Source organism: Dermacentor variabilis, chromosome 11 (genome assembly GCF_050947875.1).
Source record: "Dermacentor variabilis isolate Ectoservices chromosome 11, ASM5094787v1, whole genome shotgun sequence".
NCBI classification, from domain to species: domain Eukaryota; kingdom Metazoa; phylum Arthropoda; class Arachnida; order Ixodida; family Ixodidae; genus Dermacentor; species Dermacentor variabilis.
Genome location: NC_134578.1, coordinates 75,748,807 through 75,754,806, shown reverse-complemented (window position 1 = coordinate 75,754,806; position 6,000 = coordinate 75,748,807). Strand labels below are relative to the sequence as shown.

Here is a 6,000-nt window from a genome sequence, read left to right as displayed (position 1 = left end):
TCTCTGCATTTTTCGCATTACAATGTATTCAAAGTATTTTTCGACCCACGCTGGTGCAGCGCTACAATAAACATACTTGTTAGCCAGCGTGAAAATAACAGGACCCACAGGTAGAGGGACACAAGGCACGGTTTAATATTTTGAGCTGGTTACCAAGTATGCATCCTTTCTAACTCGCCCATCTTTCGGCGTTATGACAATGAACGGTGTTTTTTTTTTGCGCAGAGAACTGAATAAGCCACCACTGATAAATGGGCTCCGTTGAAAAGAAAAAGGGCTATGAATAGTCCCTTTAGAGACATAACACTGTGGTAGTCGGGTGTTACGATTGTTGTTCGTAGGTGGGTCTGGTCGGTCATTTACGATACCAAGAAAGGTAAGCGTCGGATTTTGTTTTCACTAGGAATACTTCATGCATCGAAGCATCATGTGTTGGCAGAAATGTTTCACAGCATCAAGGTGCAGTGCAAAAAATACACTATTTGTTATGCAGATAATCCCGCGTCTCGCCCTGTGCCAGTTCTACGGACATACTGTTCTACGCAAGTTGAACCTGCAAAAATAAATTTTTTTCATTACTTGTTGCTTAGCTTATCAGCTAAGTGCGAAAACCCATCACGCCTTAATCGAGTTTGAGTAGCCCTTGGTGAGTTGAATATCAAATGCGACAATTTGATACACTTCATTTATAGAAATGCATGTGCCAAATATTTGCGATGAGTTTTAGGTAGAGGTCTCACACTCAACACGAATGCTACACATGCATATTTTCATATTTAGTGTCTACCTGTTCACTCCATGCATCGCTCTTAGCATACTGGTCCTCAACACAAGAGCTTTTGTGTATGGCAAATTTTGTGAACGTTGCTACGAATTTCAGTCAGACAGCTGACTTTATTTAGATTCGATGCGCATTGCTAATAGACATGGGTCTACGTTTACGATCTGCAGTGTGGAAGAGCGCCTGTGACTGTACTTGAATAGACGGTGAGATGTACAGCAACTGCAAAGTGTGTAATGCGAAAAGATCCTGGGACCGCAAATTGTGCTCGCCGCTGTCTGTCTCCGATTTAGTGTCTATGTTCTGTTAACGTAGTAGTGTAATCAATATATGGATATTTTTATTTCTTTTCGTAATGATTCTGCTCTTTTAACGTACCCACAGCATGACATTTCGCGCTATTGTGTTTTTGTCCATGTAGGAGACGCCCAGAGGAAGCTGTGAAACTATGTGACCCGTTAGAAGCACAAAAGCATTGGCTTTAGCAATTCAGGGAGTGTCTGACAGCAAATATTTCGCCATAACTGTGAACAACTAATTTCCTTGCTGTAGCGATGAAGCGAAACGCATTGCTCCACTTGTCCGGTCGTTTCTACCACATTCCAAACACTTTCATGAAACGGTTCACTAACTTCGTAGAATAACAAGTGGTTGAAGAGCTGCGGAATACTCGAGCCTAGCTATAACATAGCAATATGTGTCTATAGTGACACCCCTTTAAATTGTGCATATTCTTGGTGAACATTTTTGAAAAGTCAATCTGTGTTGCAGTTTGATCACTCTCCTCTAGATGCACCTATCTGTAACTGAAGTTTTTCGAAAGTTATCGTTGGTTCTATCCATCGTAAGCGGTAAACGAACCTAATCTGAATGTATGCATGAAACACAATCTGTAGTATTTCCTGCAAGACAAGCCGCAACCAGCGATTACACTGTAACCTTCGACGACTCATGTATAAAAGCGGACGAGTTTTATCCGTAATTCTGATTTCGAACACAGTTGACTTTGTTAGCCACTATTGTTGTGTTTCGAGCGTCTCTTGTTTTTGTGCGCACAGGTTTGCCCTATGTAAGATTACTGTCAAAATTCACATTTTTACTGCTGTTCACCTTCACTGGGACCTGACAACATACAAAAGCGGTGGCATTTTGCAACACGCCCAGCATGCCATATCCTAGATGAAGTTTCCCCCGATTACGGGGCTAGAGAACAGGATGGTTTCACCCTGTAACATTGTATGATGCGAGCTAGCGTCGCAGCCCTACCAGTGCGATCCTATTGGGGTCGACAGAATAATAGAGGCACTACCCGTACAACGGATGGTGTTCCCCACGTGGCAGCCTGGGAAGTTCTTGGGGCTGTGTTCATTGGGGCTGGTTGTTTCATCTTTAGAATAAAAACAGAGACAGCGCAACACAGGACGAGCGAGTAAACAGGACAGAGCGCTCTGCCCTTTTTACTCGCTCGTCCTGGGTTCCGCTGTTCTTGTTTTTATTCAGAACTTCTAAGTTGCAGACATCGTACGCCCGCCGTTGCCTCACGACATTACTCCATGAAGACTAGCGTTTAGTTCACTCAGGATCGTTGCGGTTTTGCTGTTACTGCGGGCAAGCAGGCGAAATTCACCGAGGCATGCAGTGCGAAATTCCACTGTTCAAACAGTTTACACCTTGTGGGTGATACATTGGCCGACAACAATAACTGTCATCTGTATCGCCCGCATTTCCGTTCGTTAAGGCTGTGAGCTTCGTAGTTCAGTCACGAACCGCTTGCATGTCCTCAGCGTGACACAGCATTCTCGACAGGAAAATAGCGAGCGCTGAGTTTTGAAGAAAAGAAGCGCAAGCAAAGCAAATGAGTATTATTGTTGTGGGACAAGATAAGACACAAAGCGTGTAAACTTTTTCAAGAGTGTAGACACTGAGATCTTGAGGGGAATGGAAAGTGCCCACAATGGCGCCTCCGAGCCAGGTGAGTGCGCACATCACACTGACATGCCCTTAGTAGGAGCAGAGATGGTATAACAATCTGAGCTATAGTAACACCCGTTATGCCAATGGGAAACCTAGAGGCAGTAATCGGTGAAGGTGAGGTTGCTGTTCATTTAAAAGCCTAGTAACGTCTACTGTCGGGACGATTGATTCGGTACACAGCACTATGCCGAAACAGATGCGATGAAGAATCGTTACAGCTTGACGATCAGACGTTAATTTTACGCAGTAGCAACCAAAGAGCGCCACACAGTCGTTATTCAATACGGTAAGCGAACTGTCGCTAAAAAAAGACGTTAGTCGTTTCAAATGAAGGAATATCACTCGTTAATTGAAAGGGAAGGCAAGGATTCGCATTGCGCTCAATAAAACCGGAGCGTGTTTTTAACAGCAGGCGTGGATCACTTGGTGCGACATGGCACGTGAGGTACAAGCCCTGGAAAATTCCAGGCGTTAAAAAATGTATGGATTAATGTCGAGTGCTGCCAGTTTTGTTGCCAGCATCCTATGTTAATGGTGCATCGTATGATAGAAAATATTAGTTTTTGACACAGCTTCAGCACCAACGCTCAGCTAATGGAATTTGTCATTCAGATTCCTTTATATATTGGCCTTAGTCGTCTGATAGGTGTATTATTCGTATTTTTGTAAGAACTTTAGGCACTTTCACCAGCTTCTGACTACAGTATAAAAAATTTTATGTCATATAATTACTCAGTCGTCTTTTTGATATCCCTTTTAATATTTCTTTCAACTTGTTTGATTCTTCTGGGGTGCCATAAGGCTTAGCACTTGGACCTCTCATTATTTTCTTGAGTATCAGTCACTTCCTAGACAGAGTTTCCAAGTACAACGCGTCGTTATCCTTGTACCTGCATGCTAGATAACCTATCCATATCACTTGATATATATAAGTGTCCTAATAATTCCAGTTTTAATGTTTGGTCTAGGTGTGTGGGCAAATTTAATAAACTTTTATAGGACATTAGCTACGCGTTTCCCACGACAGGTGATTGCCGTTACAATCACCTGTCGTGCGTTTTTAAATTACTCATTTAATGCTTCAACATCGCACAGTGGCGATCGGAACATAAGTGTCGCAGCATTCTATTCGCGACCGATTTGCGGTAGTATCATCCTAGTAACCTTGCTTGAAACAAAGCGCCACAAAGTTGAGAAATCTAAGCTACTCACAACAAGTACTCCGCCCACAAAATGTGAGCTAAGGAAAACACGTCTTACCGTAATCTTCACGACAAACCACTGGTATGGTATGGTATGAATAACTTTATTGGCTCCTGAAGGTCAACTCTAGGTTGACGCGGGCCGCTCCCACGTTGGGACTGGCAGTCCGAGCCCTTCAGTCACATCGCGGGCTTTCTGGACTGCCCGTAATTAGTCAGTGAGTGATTCACTGTGTAGCATTTGCCTCCACCATTCTTGTTCCTTGTCACAGTCTGTGAAGACCGCGGGGCACTGGCAAAGCATGTCGTGAAGAGTAATGATGTCATTGCAGTTATTACAGTTGGTTTGAGTTTCCCTCTCCGGATAGATCTTGTTAATAAAATCTAGACTTTGGTATGTTCTTGTCTGCAGCAAACGCAATGTGGCCGCTTGTGCTCTGCAAAGGTTACCGTGTGGCAATAGGTATTCGCTTCTGCTTAAATAATAATGCTTCGTGATTTTGTTATACGTTAATAATCGATCGCTGTGTTCCCCGGGTGAAGTGTAACTTGCTCGGTCTTGAAGAGCACGGCTAGAAAGTCCTCGTGCTGCTTCATTTGCCACCTCATTGAGGTTTCTCCGAGCTCCGTCCACCACCCCGAGATGTGCAGGAAACCAGCGGATTTCAATCCTTTCACTGTTGACCTTCTCTAGTAATTTTGTTGCTATCGGTGTCACATATCCGTTGGTAAAGTTGCGTATGGCTGTTCTAGAGTCTCTGTAAGTATGTGTCCACCGATTAGCCCGGATGGCTAAGGCGATTGCTACTTGTTCTGCTAGTGTTGGGTCCTTGATATAGACGGTGGTGCCTCCCGTATGCTACCTTGAGTGATTGCAACAACGGAGGTATACGCATCCTTATCTTTAACTCAGGCAGCGTCAACAAACACCACCTGCTGCTTATGTTGATCTATGTCTTGAAGGAGTGCCTTCGCCCTTGCCTTCCGTCTCTCGAGGTTATGTGTCGGGTGCACCTTCCTAGGGAACGGGGTCATCTTTATTGTTTCTCGTAGCCTCGCTTGCAATTTTGTTAATAATTCTGCTTCGTTCGTGTGGTTGTTAATTTCTACGCCAATTTCTTCAAGTAGCGCCCTCCCTGGTCGTGTCCCCATTAATCTCTCCTGGAGGGCCACCTGTTGAGCCTCAGCTATCTGTTCTAGTGTGTTATGGAGCCCTAGGCGCGATAAGCTATTGGCCGTGCTGATGGGAAGTCCTAGTGCAGTTTTATAAGTCGTCTGATTAAAGCGTTTAGCTTGTTCTTATCAGCCTGTGTCCATTGTAGCATGCCTGCCATGTACGAGAAGTGGCAAAAGGCGAATGCCTGTACCAATCTTATGACGCTGTCTTCTTCTAGCCCCTTATACCTGTTGGTAATTGACTTCTTCTGACTTGTTAGAGATATGTTGTATCATCCTGCAATTAGATCCATTCGCTTGCATGTGAAGTCCTAGCACTCTAATAGTTTCCATCTGCCTGACTGATTCTCCATTCTTGGCGTATATGGTAATGCGGCGTCAATCTAGCGACGCTGATAGGTACTTTCACCCTACATTCTTCTAGCATTCCTTGGTGTCACTAATCTTCCTAAACCACGCAACGTCGGGTCCGTCAATCTTCTAAATTATTGTTTCAGTTTATTCAGGTGCATCTTTCTAAAACAAGGGTTACAGTACACTGAAATATCATCCACCAGAAACTGCCACATACCAATCATATGTGTAGTTTAATCTGGAGTGGACCTATTTAAATACCGCCTTCTCCCGTAGACCGAAGAATTCTGAAACGGAATACCTGCTAAAATGCGCTCCTCAAGCATAAAATATTTTTAGCCAACTTCCAATGCTCTCCCACATTTACACTTTGAGTTACACAAATTTATCGAGCGATGAATTTGTGGCAGTTGTTTTCGTTTGCTTGTCTTAGTTGATTGGTACCATGAACTGCACAGTACTTTTATCCCGGGTGTTTCACGAAGTGCGAATTAAACATCGTTAAGAATAACA

The 6,000-nt window shown here is 43.8% G+C and overlaps 1 long non-coding RNA gene across 3 annotated transcripts in view; it reads left to right on the top strand.

Moving 5' to 3' along the window:
- Nucleotides 1-245: 245 nt before the first annotated feature.
- The window catches only part of LOC142564523 (uncharacterized), a 76,304-nt gene continuing 70,549 nt past the window's right edge, over nucleotides 246-6,000 (top strand). For all 3 annotated transcript variants that reach the window (XR_012824588.1, XR_012824587.1, XR_012824586.1), the window contains exon 1: nucleotides 246-376. This is a non-coding gene — a long non-coding RNA (uncharacterized LOC142564523). The remainder of the gene's footprint in view (nucleotides 377-6,000) is intronic.